This window comes from Malus domestica, chromosome 05 (assembly GCF_042453785.1).
Source record: "Malus domestica chromosome 05, GDT2T_hap1".
NCBI classification, from domain to species: Eukaryota; Viridiplantae; Streptophyta; class Magnoliopsida; order Rosales; family Rosaceae; genus Malus; species Malus domestica.
This window is the reverse complement of record NC_091665.1, coordinates 5899871-5916915: the sequence shown is the minus strand read 5'-3', so window position 1 is coordinate 5916915 and position 17045 is coordinate 5899871.

Below are 17045 nucleotides of genomic sequence, written 5' to 3'. Positions count from 1 at the left end.
GCAAATCCGTTCACAAGACAATCTGGCCGACCTCTTCACCAAATCACTATTGAATGTGACGTTTCAGAAGCATGTTCAAGGAATTGGTATGCGTAAACTTTATGAGTTGTAACATTGTTAGTTCTCTTTGAAATTGTGTCAAACTCAGGGGGAATATCCTTAAGTATACTTACTTGATCTTAATGTACTTTTTTCCCTACGATTAGGAGCATTTTTCTCACTGGGTTTTTACTACCTAATGAGGTTTTGACGAGGCAGCCACCTTGGGTTGATCATATCCCTGATGACGTCCCGTAGACATTTCATTTGACTTTGCATTACTAACGCATTTTTCCTTAGACTATGGATTTTTTCCCTACTTGGGTTTTTACCATAGCCTTAAGGTTTTTTTTTTAGACTTATTTCTTTATGCAAGTTCCTACTTTATTGAGACTTGCGTGTTCCCAGATTCAATGCCGACAAGTCGACTTCCTCAACTCTACATGATGCCGAATCTACTTAAGTATTTACACACTCAATGGGAAGTGTTATAAACTTCTTATTTAAGTGTGATTGTGTAAATACTAGTTTAGATTTTATTCTAATTATTATTTCCTATTAGAACTTGTATTCGTCGCAGGAAAATGATTTCTTCTCTCTCTTATTACTATAAATAAAGACATTGCGTAAGGGAATAACACATCATCTACACAACCCTACAAACACATTTCTCTCTATATTTTCTCTGTGCTGCCGGCATCTCGCCCTGTCAATTAAATATTGGGCACAATACTACGTGAATATTTCTCTTTGTAATTTTGGTTAATTTATCGCTTAATTAAAAAAAAAAAACTTTTGCTAATTTTCCTAGTTGGATGACTGAAGCCTTATAAAGTGGATTATTTTAACTCGATTGATGATCCACCTGTAACATACGTACTTTTGACAAAAATTACTTAAGGTGGGACCCACAACGATGAATCTATGGCAAAGTGTCCGGTTCAACCTTTTGGCTTGGCTAGGTACTTATAAACTAATTAACCATTAGTTACGAGCGTAATGCTTGCTCAACTGTAAAGATAAAGTTGTTAAATTATTTAACCTATAGGGTGACACGATTAATCACAAATTGCCATTTGGCAATTAGGTAAGATTTGTCCATACACGTGCAGAAACACGTGATCAAATTATATGATGTGATAAAGTAAAGATGGTATTGTTAATACTTTGTAATTGTTGTAGTCCTGTTAGATTAAGAATGTGATTGTGTAAATTTTAGTATATCTAAGGATAACCTAAAATATTCTCTAGGGTTAGATATTATCTTATTAGAGTTGTAACCTTATTAGGGTAAGGATTTAACTTTCCATACTACTATAAATAAAGGAACAATGGGGTGAAATAGAACACACCTCACAAATACACATCTCTTTCTTCTCTCTCTATGTGCCACACTCCCTCTATCTCTGGCCTCCATAATTGTTTAGTAAATTATGTCTATAACATGTTATCAGCACGCTCTTGACACTACGCTAAAGAGAGTTTGATATTCAATCAGGGGAGTATTATGTTTTAATCATTCTTTTTATGATTAATTTATTATTTTATTAAATTGATCTACATGTTATTGATTCAATTTAATTTTTCTATGTTGAACGTGATACAACGCATTGGAGATGCAATTTCGGCTTTCAGAGAAGATCATCTACAAATTTAAAGGCTTTTGACGTTTTCTGCCACTTATGTACGCTTCAAATAAGGAAGATATTTTAACACGACCATGAAGCATGAAAACATTCCCCATAATGCATGAACCATCTACATTTATATTTACCTTCCGATATATATTGTATATGTTTAATATATTTGTCAATATATATATACACACACACACATACACATTCATGCATTACGCAATTTTGCTATGTGGAATTTGTGACTCAAAGAATAGAAAGAAATTAGAAAGCAATTAGGGTTTTTCAAACCCTAGAACTCGAAAAAAAAATTAATTGAAAATCTTAAAAAAGGGAAAACTCAACTGAGTCGCACTGCCAAGCCGAGCTGGTCACTGGAGATGCGTTATAGCCATGCGCTCACGCCAAGCTCAAGCTAAGCCTGAAGCTTGGGTCAGCAACTGGGCAGTCATCTGGGCTCACTGCTCGAATTAGGACCAGGCATGCCGCTTGGATCCCTGGTGCATGGGCTTCATGCCCTCAGTCTGTTCCAGAAGCTAACAACCCTTGCTGGGCTTCTCTCGACTTGGTGTGCCCTCAAAAGTCAACTTCGATGGGCTTCTGTGTTTTGGCCTAAAAATAAAAACCAGCAGCCAATGGGCTTCCTTCGCGCCTTTGCCAGCAAGCCTAGCGTTACTGGGCTCTGCCTCATTTCCCTGGCCCGCTAACCTGCAGCCAAGTTAGGCTGCTGTCTAGCCATTTCATATAACTTAAGGCCTACAACTTACTGCATGGCCGCACCTCACACAACCACCCCAAACGTGTTGGGCTGTGGTTTTTTTTTTTCGACCAGATGCCATATTTTGGCATCCCCTACTTCTTAACCATACCCAAATATTTTTGGGACGTTTTTTGTTAATGCTAATTAAGCTATAATATACTTGTCACTTGACCCATCACCAGCCAAAGCTAATATGACCCATATGTCATTATTTTTCTTCCACGATCAACCCCGAATGGTCTCGATCTATTGAATTAATTAAAAGTGATCAGCATTCCATTAATCTGACAAGAAATTGACAATTATTAGCCTAAAGCCCACTTTTGGACATTAACGATTCAATAATTTATTTCTCTTCTTTGAACCGTTGACATCCTTTCGTAGTCCTGAAGCGCTCACACTTGAGATCCCAAAGCAACTTAAATCCACTGCACTTAAATCAACACTTTGTATTATGTGTTCTTGCAGAAACCTTTTTTTTATGAACTAAACGTTCATAAACTAAATTGAACTTGTAGTTTCAAATTTAGTGCCTTTGAACTCGAAATTTTCATAAAACAATACATTCATGAAAACTCAAAATTTTCGTGTATACCATGTCTTAGAACCCAAATGTTCTAATTTTGATGCTTATGGATGATTCATTCCCATAGCACCAATCACAATCTTGTTCCCTCCAATTTAGTACATTGTCAAACCGTCACAAGTTCGATTTTCCTAATTTGGATGTTTCTAATAGAAACCACTGTATGTCGGGTACAAAATGTGAATCTCCACTTGACTACAAGTAGCTGAGAAACCATTGAAGCCAACACTAGCATGGAAGAGTTGAATAAGCCCCGCCATGTTCTTCATTTAAAGACTTATACCCGAAGCATTACAAACGGAAGTACCTCCCGAACAAGGTTTCCATGGCTCTTTGGCTCATTCCTACAGACCTTCTGATCATGCGAGACATTGCCTAAAGCACACCATGATTACGTTCATGAATGAGTACGATTCTGAAGTTTATAAATCTGATCGAATTTTGACTGGAGAATACTTTTCTCGTCTTTCCAAGTTTCTAACTTGCTCCTGAAGCAGCAGTGTAGAGAACGAGAGTTTATAAAATTCTTAGATCTGATTACTATCATAAATGTGAGAAAAAGGTATAAACCCAGCCTCGGTTGGAGTCTACTGAATGGTATAGACCCAACTTCGGCTAGAGTCTACCGAATAGCTCGACCCAGTTCGGTCAATGCCTATTGAATGGTGATTCCTAGTTTTAGTTGGGGCTCACCTAATGGTATTGCTTTTCTTCGTCAGAAGATTACCGAACAGACTCCTCAAACTTCGGCTAGAGCCTACCGAACCCAAGTCTGGGTTTATCTCTCTCACAATCCAATTTCGAGTTTATTTTTTACAACATATGGTAGAATCAGGGCCTGCCAAGGTATGGCATCACCCCTGAAGATTGATCATTGGCACCTAAGGCCTCAAACTTCAAGAATAAGGGATATTATTCCCACACCTCAACCCTGCATAATCTACTTCTGTCTCAATGGAATAGATCATTGGTTATGCATCTTTTCGTGCCTCTACCAATGTCGTTGAGGAGTACCATTCTCGTAGTCAATATGTGAAACTGATTTTGCTCCACTAAACATCGTTGGAATAGAAAAATTTTGACATGGATGGCCTTATTGGTCGAATCCCCTCAGTAAACCATTTACTTTGTGAACATTTTTCCATGTTCTTGGGTTCAAGTTTGGTGTTTGTTTTTCGTTATGGATAATCTTATTGATATTGTCCTCAAATATGAGTTAATTGAATCATGTTTCTTGTATACATGTGACCGAATTTAATTAAACATGTGATTAGGTACAAATGTGGGCAAGTTTGTTGACTGGATGAATGCGATATTCCACACACTAACTTTATGCCTAAATCACATCCCTAGCAACGACTTCAGGTCTAACCAACCTAATTAAGAGTATTGGCAAGCTCCTCATTGTATAAATGGTATTAAATTACCATGTCAGAGACCTTATATTCTCCCCGTTCCAAAATAATGTCATTGAGTCTTAATGATATTCGAGAAAACAATGATCATGACTAAAACCACTGAAGAAAATAAAGTGAAATATCTTTGCACTACCTCCAAAAATGAGCCTGAACCTTTGTTTTAGGGCCAATGGGCTATCTCCCAACTGGGAACAAGCCACATGTGGCTGGCCTGGAGCCAAATGATTCGAGCAATTTACTTGCTTTGGCACAACCTTGTGGGACACTTAGGTCGAACAATGATGTCACGACGTATCTCCTTACCCGAAGTAAAGACCTTGTGCCTACAAGCACACTTTACCAAGCCTTCTCATTGGGGAAATTGATTTTATAAATCATCACTCGCAAAGATACGAAATCACCCTTTTTCACAATGGATTCAAGGGAATATATGTGGACTAATCAAACCAAAATGCGGACCATATAAATACTTATGGTTTTGGTTGATGAATCGAAAAAATGGTTACATGTTTGTCCACACACATTGTTGCTAAACCTCCTGGTCGATTTTAAGGGTTCACCACCTTACTTATCCCATAAAATCAGGAAGACTGGATAATGCCTGAGCATTTATATCAACGATTTTTTATAAGTATTGCATGTCTTTTGGGTTTATAATTGAACATCGAATTCTTATGTACACCCTAAATAGCCTCGTAAAGTGATCATAAAGCACAATTTCAATGATCGCCCGGACCTTGGTAAACACACCAAGCTTTCAGTTTCTGCCTAGGGCTATAAAAAAAATTTATGCAGTTATGTTGGTCCACCTTGAGGCCCATTGCCACCCAACCATTTCAACGTTATATTTGGTTACTGGGTACGAACTTGACTTTTTGTATTTAAGCATTTGGGTGTGCATTCCATGTCCCAAGTTACGCCGCCACAATGTACCAATATGGGTCCTCAAAAGAAGGATGTGAATCTTTGTCGATTACAATTCTCCTTCACACTAGCTCTCTTAAAGCCCTTGCATGTGATCTCTTTACCGCTCATTTGTGGATTGTCACTTCAATGAGACAATCTCTTTACCGCTCATAGGATTCACTTCCCTAGAAGAGGAAGACAAGGCACAAAATGAATCTATACTCGATCGTTGTCTCAAATCATTTCCATTTCATGAGATTAATCTGGATTACTCCCGAGACTTGAATCTTTTGTCCAGCATACTAGTTTGGATGAGATAATGGAATTGAAATGAGATTATCATCGATGATGTTTTCATTTATATGGTAGCTACCAACTTAAATGAAAGCGACGATATCGAACCGTGTTTCGTTGATTAGTGACAACGTAGAGCTGATAGTGGTTACTACAACATTATGAATGTGGTTAGTGTTTCTCCATAGAGATATTGATACAGAGATTTACATGTAAGTTCCCGAAGAATTACATGGACTGGTTCAAATAGTTCCAAACCACGAAACACCCTCTCAACTCGTTTGAGGCATTCACTTACAAATTGATGCAATCCGTCAAATGTGGTATACCAGTCTAAGTGATTATTTGATTAGTTAGGGATATAAAGTATGCCCTTGTGTGTTAAACTATGAAGTCTTTTTTTAAATTGCTAGAGTTACAGTTTATGTCGTTGACATGAATCTCACTAAGACTCTATAAGAGCTTAAGAAAACTGCCTAGCACCTGAAGATAGAATTTGAGATGAAGGATCTTGGGAAAACTCGTTTATGCCTTGACCTGAAGTTCAAGTGTTGTTCTAACGGTATTTTGGTCTACCAATCGAACTACACCTCGAAGGTGTTACCTTTGAGTATACATGTGATCTTCCAACACTATATGCAAATGAGACCCTTGAAGAGGTTATGGAATCCGAAATTCCATATCTAAGTTCAACTTTGTGCTTTGTTGTACTTAGCTCATTGCGTTAGATAAGACATCTCATTCACTATTGATCTATTGGTAAAGATGCAACGCAACCACTGAATTGGTATTAAAGACGTTTTCCACCACCCTGAATGTACTACGGCTTTGGGCAAATCCCAATGCATCTCGAGCAGATTCAACCCTCTTGATCCTCGGAATGATGTTTGTCTTGTTTGTTATGCTAACGCTGGTTACTTATCAGACTTGCACAAGGCACATCCCCGAATGGTTATGTCTTTACCGTTAAGAGATATCGCAATATCTTAGAGGTCCACAATATAACCTTAGTTATGAAACCTTCGAATCATTCTAATACTTACCTCACTTCACTGCGCCACACGTGAGACATGGTTAGGAGTTCTTGTTGAGCGTATTCGAAGTACTTATTGTTTTTCATCCATCGTTGAGTCCCATCGACGATCCATGAAGACTATGTCGCATGTATCAACCCGACTAAGACATGATACATCAACGAAGTCAACGCCAAGAAATATTATGTCTACATCATATCAACAAAGCATCAGGAGATTGAAGTCATGCAAACCAATCTCAAACAACCTTGCTAACCTCTACACGATGTCACTGCTGAAGTCAATATTCCAGAAGCTTGTCTGAGGAATTGGTATGCCTAACTATTCATATGCAATGCTTGTAGTTCTCATTTGGAAGTTCTGTCAAACTTAGGAGGAGTATCCAGAAGTATACTCACTTGATCTTAATGTACTATTTTTCCTTACGATTAGGAGAATTTTTTCCACTGGGTTTTTGCTACCTAACTAGGTTTTGACAATGCACCTACCCTGGGCTGATCATACCTTTGTGAGCTCTTCTACTTATGTCCAAAAGACGTATAGTTTTGACTTAATGAAGCTTCTCACCTTTCTCCTTAGCCTATGGTTTTTTCTCCCACCTTGGGTTTTACCATAGTGAGGTTTTGTGAGTTTTATCTTTTTATGCATTCTTCCATTGATTTGAGACTTGCATTTGCTCATTGTGCCAACGACTTCATCAACTGTACTTACTTCATCACTAAAGACCTGATGCGCCATTTGTTTGAGTATTTACATACTCAAGGGGGAGTGTTGTAGTCCTATTAGATTAGGAATGTGATTGTGTAAATCCTGGTGTATCTAGGGATATCTTGGAATATTCTGTAGGGTTAAATATTATCCTATTAGAGTTGTAATCCTATTAGGGTAAGGATTTAACCTTCCCCACTACTATAAAAAAGGCACAATGGAGTGAAATAGAATACGCCTCACAAATACACATCTCTCTCTTCTCTCTCTATGTGACGCACCCCCTCTCTATCGCCTCCATAATTGTTCAGTAAATTATACCTATAATAGTAATATATATTTGGGTTGGGTTCATGCTTAAGTACAAAAGAAATTTAGGTTAATATATTCAGTAAAATAAATTAAAATAGACTTATACAAAAAAATTCAATCTAATGCAAATTTGAGTCCATTTTCATATCCTATTATGCCTGCACACGAGTCGGAACCACCTAAAGTGGTCTGTAAAAAAGGATTGGGTGTAAATAAATACGCTATAGTGCTACGATCACATAAAGACTGTGCGAATAATCGTGGGTCACCTACGAGTCAGAACCACCTATAGTGGTATGTACGACAGGATTGTGCAACTAACTTGGATCCAAGGTCACCATATGGTGCAGGAGGTGAACATCACGTGAAGGAATGTGCCCTAACCACGGGCGGGAGCACTACCACCGGGGTGCAGGTTTATGAGCTCTTAACACATTTTACATAAACAATCTACAACTCACCTGGTACTTACCTAAGTGTCCATAGCGTCAAATCACATTTATGCATACCATACAAATTCATAGTCTAAGCATAAATCAATAGGCATGACATTTCAAAACATAATTTCATTTAAACACATTTTCTGGGAAAAATACCAAGTATATAAGTATATACTGAAAACCAAAAGCCCACTCACTGATATGTGGAAGGGTCATAGCCCCCGATTCTCACTTGATTACGCTCGTCCTCCGGATAGGTCTCACCTATATGCGAAACAACTATATAAACGTTATTTTAAAGCACATAACCAAAACTAGGTACTAACTTCTCACACATTGCTCATTTGGGTTGTTTGAATATACCAACGTGATCTACTCAACCTCACAAACATCCCCATATTTTTAGAAAAAAATTTCGAGCACTCATGGCCCTCACGCGCCGGCCAAGCCACGACCACACCCAAGCTCGTGCCTGGCACACCAAACGAAACAGTTGACGCCGTAAGAGAATATTCCGTTAAAAAATCAGCATATGCCGTTAAATATACATGACACCGTCAGCATATTCCATCAAAATTGACGGAATATTCTTCTCCTTCTTCCTTAGCTCGCCGGAGTCCAGCGCCGGCCACCGCTGCTATCGCCGGATTCTGGAAAATTTTCAATTCTTTATATCTTCTTCATTTCTCATCCAAAATTCATGAAATTTGTACCAAAATGAAGCTTAGGATGAGAAGAACACATTCGTACCACTTTAAGGTCCTAAAACCAATGGAATCTAGTCGGAAAAATTCGAGGAAACCGGCCAAACCCTACAGCTAGTCAAACCCAAGCTTCCCGACGTCCAAAACCTTTCAAAATCCTTCCCTAAGCTTCCTGAAGCAGTCTTAAGGCTCCTTAAGACCTTAAAACTCAATGAAATCTTCGCGATCATGAATGAGCTACTGTGCACCTCTTCGGGGGTTTCCAGATTCCCAAGCTTCCGAGGTCTTCATGTCCAACCAAAACTATAGCTCGACTCCTAAGCTTGCAAGGAACAAAAAAACAACATCCATAACCTTGATTCGTGCATGAAAGAGCTGGATGAAAGCTTACCGTACGGTTGTATGGAAATGGAAGAAAACTCAAGAGGGAAGGAGAGAGAAAGGGTCAACGGGAGTGGTATGGGTGTGTGTGTGGTCTAGATCCGCTACCACCAAAAAACAAAGAAAAACTTACTTCTAATTGGGTCCAAACAATTCAAACTTAACATATTTGGTCCACAACCAAAGTGCATGTCACACAACACCATCTAACGTCCAAGGGTATATAAGTCATTTCACATCATCGATAAAATATTTTGGGACGAGCTGTCACAACCTACCCCCTTAAGAAAATTTCATCCTCGAAATTTCACACATAAAATAAGCGTAAAATAAGTGTGGATACATCTATTTCATACGTTCTTCCATCTCCCAAGTGGCTTCCTCCACCGAGTGATTCCTCCACAAAACTTTCACTAAACGCACGGTCTCATTCCTCAAAACCTTATCATTCCAATCCAAAATCGTCACTGGCTCCTTATTATAAGTCAAATATGGATTAATTTCCAATGGTTAAGGAGGTACCATATGTGACGGATCTGAAACATATTGTCGAAGCATGGAAACATGGAACTCAACGTGCACTTTAGACAACTCTAAAGGCAACTCAAGCCTGTAAGCAACTTCACAACTTGCTCGATGATCTGATACAGTATGATGTACTTAGGACTTAGCTTACCTTTCTTCCCGAACCGTACAACACCTCTTCATGGTGACAACTTCAGAAACACCCAATCACCAATTTTATACACTCGGTCAGTGGCATGCTTGTCTGCTAAACTTTTCTGTCAATCCTAAGTCGCTTTCAGGTTAGACTTAATTACCTGAAAATTCTGAGTAGTCTCATCCACAACCTAAGTCGCTTTCAGGTTAGACTTAATTACCTGAAAATTCTGAGTAGTCTCATCCACAATCTCAGGGCCCACCAAAAGTCTTTCACCAACCTCTAGCCAACATAAAGGTGCACGATAAGATTTTCCATAAAATGCCTCAAAATGTGACATACCGATGCTCAAATGGTAGCTATTATTATATGCAAACTTCATCAAATCTAACCGCTAATGCCAGGCTTCGCCAGATTGCAATAACGAAGATCTTAGCATATCCTCTAGTGTCTGAATAGTCCTCTCAGATTGTCCGTCTGTCTGGGGATGATATGTCGTACTATAGAGTAACCTCGAACCAAGAGCCTCCTGAAATGCCACCCAAAATTTAGAAGTGAATCTAGGATCCCAATCTGAGATAATACTAACTGGAACTCCATGATACTTAACAATCTTCGATATAAACAATTCGGCTAATCAGCTTAAAGAATATTTCTCCCTCACTAGAATAAAATGCGCTGAGTTAGTAAGCCGATCAACTATCACCCAAATTTCATCATAACCATCTCGTGTACGAGGAAGCTTGTACACAAAGTCCATGGTAATGTTTTCCCATTTCCATTGTAGAACGGGAAGTGGCTGCATCAATCCAAATGGCTTTTTCCTTTCAGCTTTGACCTGCTGACAAATAGCACACCTACTCACATACTCAGCAATTTCTCTTTTCATACCCGGCCAATAATAAAATGGTCGAATGGTATGATACATTTTAGTACCTCCATGATGCATTGCATAAGCCGAACAATGCGCTTCATCCAAAATTTCTTTCTTTAACTCCACATTATTCGGCACGTACATTCTATTCTCCTACATAAGCATGTCGTCAGTCTCCTGAATTCTGAGATCTTTCTTTTTCCCTTGATTTCTTGCCTCAATTAACTCATGGATTTCTTCATCATTCATTTGAGCCTCGAGTACTCGATCAATTAATATTGGCCTGACTTGAAAATTAGTAAGGCTTCCTCTCGTTTTTCCACCCCTGACTTCACTCCAGTGGACCTCAAATCCGCAAGAAGAGGAACATGACAAGCGTCCAAAGCATTAATTCTCCCTTGAGGCTTCCTATTAAATGCATCCGCCACCACATTTGCACAACCAGGGTGATACTCAATCGTGCAATCATAATCACTGAGCAATTCAATCCACCTTCGTTGTCAAACATTAAGATCCATCTGAGTAAAAAGATATTGAAGACTTTTTTTATTCGTAAAGATCTTACATTTTTCGCCATAAAGATAATGTCTCCAAATCTTCAAAGCAAAGACGATAGCTGCTAACTCAAGATCATAAGTAGGATAATTCATCTCATCAGGCTTCAACTATCGCAACGTATAAGCAATCACCCTACCATGCTGCATCAACACACATCCCAAACCATTCAAGGAAGCATCACTGTAGATCGCAAAATTATCAATATCATCCCACTTAAACTTAACATCCTTCCTAGTTAACCTCGTCAGCGGTAATGCAATAACTGAAAAATCCTTAACAAACCGTCTATAATAACTAGCTAGGCCAAGAAGACTCTGTACTTCAGTGACGGTTCGTGGTTGCTCCCAATTCTCCACAGCTGCCACTTTCTGATAATCCACCTGAATACCTTGAGCATATATGACATGTCCCAGAAATGCCACTTGATCTAGCTAAATTTAGCATACAACTGATGCTCCCTTAATCTCTTCAGCACCCAAGTAAGATGTCGAACATGCTTTGATTTAGACTTAGAGTATACCAGAATATCGTCAATAAAGACAATAACAAACCTATTCAAATATGGCTAGAATACTCGATTCATCAAATCCATAAAAGCTACAGGTGCATTAGTTAACCCAAATGGCATCACAAGAAACTCATGATGACCATAACGAGTCCTGAAAGCTATCTTATGAACATCTTCTCTTTTAATCTTCAATTGATAATAACCAGACCTCAAATCAATCTTAGAAAACACACAGGCGCCTCGAAGCTGATCAAATAAATCATTTATATGTGGCAATGGATAACGGTTTTTAATTGTTACTCGATTCAATTGCCTATAATCAATGCATGGCCCCAAAGTTCCGTCTTTCTTCTTCACAAATAACATCGGAGCTCCATATGGTGAAGTACTAGGCTGAATAAAATCCTTATCAACTAATTCCTGCAACTGAATCTTTAATTCCCTCAATTCAGCAGAAGCCATTCTATAAGGACTTAAAGATATAGGATCTGTACTTGGAAGTAAATCAATAGTAAACTCTACATCTCGGTCTGGTAGCAATCCAGGTAAATCATCAAGGAACACATCAGGAAAATGCTTGACTACTCGCATATCCTCCACATTGCTAGGAACCTTATCATTCAACACTACATGAGCCAAATATCCCTGACAACCTTTATCTAACAACTTTTTAGTTCTTATAGCAGTAATAAAACCATGCCTCACCCCACTACGCTCGCCCACAAAAGTAACCTTAGCTAATCCAGGACGATGAAAAGTAACTGTTTTCCCATAGTAATCTATATTGGCATGATTGTAATGCAACCAATCTGTGCCCAAAATCACATCAAAATCCACAATATCTAACGGGCTAAGATTAGTTGGCACAACTACATCCTCCACTAACACGGGACATCCTAGATATACATAACTAACATAACATATCTCCCTTTTAGGCATTGCAAACTCTAAATCATATCCAAGAGGTGTAGGATGAGGTTTTGTCAACTGAGAAATAACAGAATGTGTAGCACCATAATCAATTAATACTCTAGCAAAATGACCAAGAAAATTCAACGTACCCATCATTAAATCAGGATTATTCTAAGCATCATGCAATGTCATGTGGTGTATACGTCCCTGGGCCTACTGTCGTCCTCCATGACCTATGTTAGCTTGATTACTTCGCCCATGCACACCTCGTCCCTGACTTGGCTGACCAGGCTGCCTTGATGATCCCGCACTACTAGAAGAAACCTTTACGTGATGGGGCTGTCCTCCAGGATACCATTGAGATCCACCAGCTGAATACAGCGAATATGGCATATAACCTTCAAAATACTAAGGATAACCACTCTGCTAATATGAGTATTGTGGGTACTGATACTGCCCTGCAGAATAAGGAGCTACATCACCCTAGTAATGATAAGCACATCTGTGACCTGTCTGACCATAACTACTAAATCCTTGAACTTACTGGATCAACACTGGTAAGGAAAGCTGCTGGGGCCTTTACTGATTCTGAGGACAATGCATAGCCCAATGCCCCATTTGACCATAAGTATAGCATCCGCTACTGCCTCGCCTATACTCACCAAAGTGCCGATTATTACACCTGCAACATAAAAGTGCACCTATGCCACCAGAATCCCTCTACCTCTAACCAGTGGAACCCCAACTCCCACTGGAAAAACTGGAACTAGCTCCACCTCTCTTAAAGCTTTGAGTCTTGTGAGGTCCCAAAGATGATTAACCTTTACCTTTATCATCTTTCTTCTGATTTCCATCATTTTCTTCCTCTTCACTCTCACTAGGCATATTCTCTGAATCTTCAGTTCGTAGCAAAATCTCATAAAACTCTTGGTAAGTAGCACAGGAAGTTGTGGTCGCCATAGAACGCCACTTCTTTCGAGTACCCAACCTAAAACAACAGAGCATCTCAACTGGATTAGCAGCAACCTCCGGGTGATAGCGAGATAAATCAGTAAACCTTCTATAATACTCATTAGCTGTCATTTTTCCCTGCTTTAGGTGCTTGAATTCTTGCTTCTTGCGATCTATATATTCTAGAGGAATGAATCTCTTCTGAAATAACTGCTTAAAAACTTCCCAATTGGCAGCTTCTTCTGGGGACAACTGATAAGACTCATGTCTCTACCAGGATGTAGGCCGCTCACCTAAAAACCAAGTAGTCGTCTCAACCCACCTATCCTCCGGAAGATTTCCTGTCTATGCATCAAACGAAAAGTCTTCTCAAGATGATTAATCCATTGCTCTACTCCCTCATGTCCTTCATTACGCATGAAATTACTCAACTTCAAATTATACACAGTCTCCAGATGAGTCCTTTGGGGAGGGCGAAATGAAGACCGAATAGCATTAGCTATAGCTTCCACTAACTGAGCTATATTAGGGAAACCAAACTCAGTTGAATGACGTGGCTCTCTACGAGGCGGCATAGTTCTGAAAGAAGACACCAAAATAATTAGAACATTCACAAGATATGCAGGATTGCCAAACCTAGGCTTTGATACCAAACTGACACACCCCGACCTAGATCGAGGCATGCTGGCCATCACTTGAGGGTGACGTAGCCATGTGCACAGTGCAAAAGCAATATTAATATAAGAAATGTGAATAAACAAAAAAAAAACAAACCAACTAGAGCATTAGATAAGATAAGGTGCAAGTGCGATATTAAGTGTGATTGCACAACCAGAGCACAAGTAGCCTAAGTGCAGTCCAACAAGATGAATACAAATTATACAACACCTAAAGGTGATCCTACATTGGTGATAATCTGTTAGAACCTCCATTAGCACTCCTACCTAAAACCTGGAGGGGCGCAAAACAGAAAGTGTGAGTGGGCAAAAACAAAGTTTTCCAAAACCATTTCAACATCAAAGATAGTAACCTCTCGCCGTAAAACCTGTATAATTTCCCAGAAAATAGAATATAAACATATCTCAAAACCATGCTCAGAATAGTAATATTCAAAAGTATGCCATGCCAAATATCTCAAAATAACTGAATAAGTAACTCAGGTGAATTAACTCATGAGAAATAACATATCAGCCGAATCCACCTAAAGTGGCATGTACGGCTGAATCTATAGCTCAACAAGTATGCCTGCACACGAGTCAGAACCACATAAAGTTGTCTGTACAACATGACTGGATGTAAATATATACACTATAGTGCTATGATCACGTGAAGACTGAGAATAATCGCGGGTCACCTACGAGTTAAAACCACCTATAATGGTTTGTATAACAGAACTGTGCACCTAACTTGGATCTAAGGTGAGCATATGGTACAGGAGGTGAACATCACGTGAAGGATTATGCCCTAACCACGAGCGGGAGCACTAACACCGGGGTGCAGGTTAATGAGCTCTCAACACATTTCACATAATCATCAATTCACATAAACAATCTACAACTCACCTGGTACTTACCTAAGCGTCCACAGCGTCAAATCACATTTATGCATACCATACAAATTCATAGCCTAAGCATAAATCAATAGGCATGACATTTCAAAACATAATTTCATTTAAACACATTTTCTGGGAAAAATACCAAGTATATAAGTATATACTGAAAACCAACTACTCACTGATATGTGGAAGGGTCGTAGCCCTCGAATCTCGCTTGATTACGCTAGTCCTCTAGATAGGTCTCACCTATATGCAAAACAACTATATAAATGTTATTTTAAAGCACATAACCAAAACTAGGTACTAACTTCTCATACATTGCTCAATTTGGTGTTTGAATATACCAACGTGATCTACTCAACCTCACCAACATCCCCATATTTTTAGAAAAAAAAATCCGAACACCCGCGCACCCTCATGCGCCGGCCAAGGCACTACCACACGCACGACCACGTGCAAGTACATGCCTAGCACACCAATCGGAACAGTTAACGACATCATGGAATATTTCGTTAAAAAATCAGCATATGTCGTTAAATATACCTGATGCCGTCAGTATATTCCATCAAAATTGATGAAGTATTCTTCTTCTTCTTCCTTGGCTCGCCTGAGTCCAGCGTCGACCACTGCTGCTATCGCCGGATTTTGGAAAATTTTCAAATCTTCTTCATTTCTCATCCAAAATTCATGAAATTTATACCAAAATGAAGCTTAGGATGAGAAGAACACATTCTTACCACTCTAAGGTCCTAAAACCAACAGAATCTCGTTGGAAAAATTCAAGGAAACCGGCTAAACCTTGCAACTAGTCAAACCCGAGCTTCCCAACGTCCAAAACCTTTCAAAATCCTTCCCTAAGCTTCGTGAAGCAGTCCTAAGGCTCCCTAAGACCTTAAAACTCAATGAAATCTTCGCGATCACGACTAAGCTACTGTGCATCTCTTCGGGGGTTTCTAGGTTCTTGAGCTTCCGAGGTCTTCACGTTCAACCAAAACTATAGCTCGACTCCTAAGCTTGTAAGGAACAAGAAAACAACATCTACATCCTCAATCCGTGCATAAAAGAGCTGGATGAAAGCTTGACCGTACGGTTGTATGAAAATGGAAGAAAACTCGAGAGGGAAGGAGAGAGAAACGGTCAACATGAGTGGTATGGGTGTGTGTGTGGTCCAGACTGGGCTACCACCTAAAAACAAAGAAAACCCTAGTTCTAATTAGGTCCGAACAATTAGAACTTAACATATTTGGTCCACAACCAAAGTGCATGTCACACAACACCATCTAACGTCCAAGGGTATATAAGTCATTTCACACCATCAATAAAAAATTTCGGGACGGGCTGTCACAATTTTCAGCAAATCCAGAAGGAATAATACTTGCATTCCCCCACCCGGGGAATGTACATATTCCACCATTTGTGAATAACGCATCTTCGTTGTATAATTTTAAAGGGTAAAAGACTGTTTACTACCCTCATGTTTTGTGGTTTTCAACATATAGTACATTAAGTTTTTTTCATCTCAGATTCATACCTAAAGTGTAAATTTTGGGACAGTCTCATACATCCGTTAGTCAAACTGTTAAATATGCCGTTAATTATGACGTGGCATCATAACTGGGTGCCACGTGTCATCCACGTTTTTTTTTCTTTTCTTTTTTTTCTTTTCTTCTTTCTTCTTCTTCCTTCTTCTTCTTCCTTCTTCTGCAACTTTTTTTTTCTTCCTCCTTCTCCTTCTTCCTTCCTCCTTCTTCTCCTTCTTCCTTCTTTTTCTTCTTCTTCTTCCTCCAAATCTGGGGAATTTTTTTTTTTC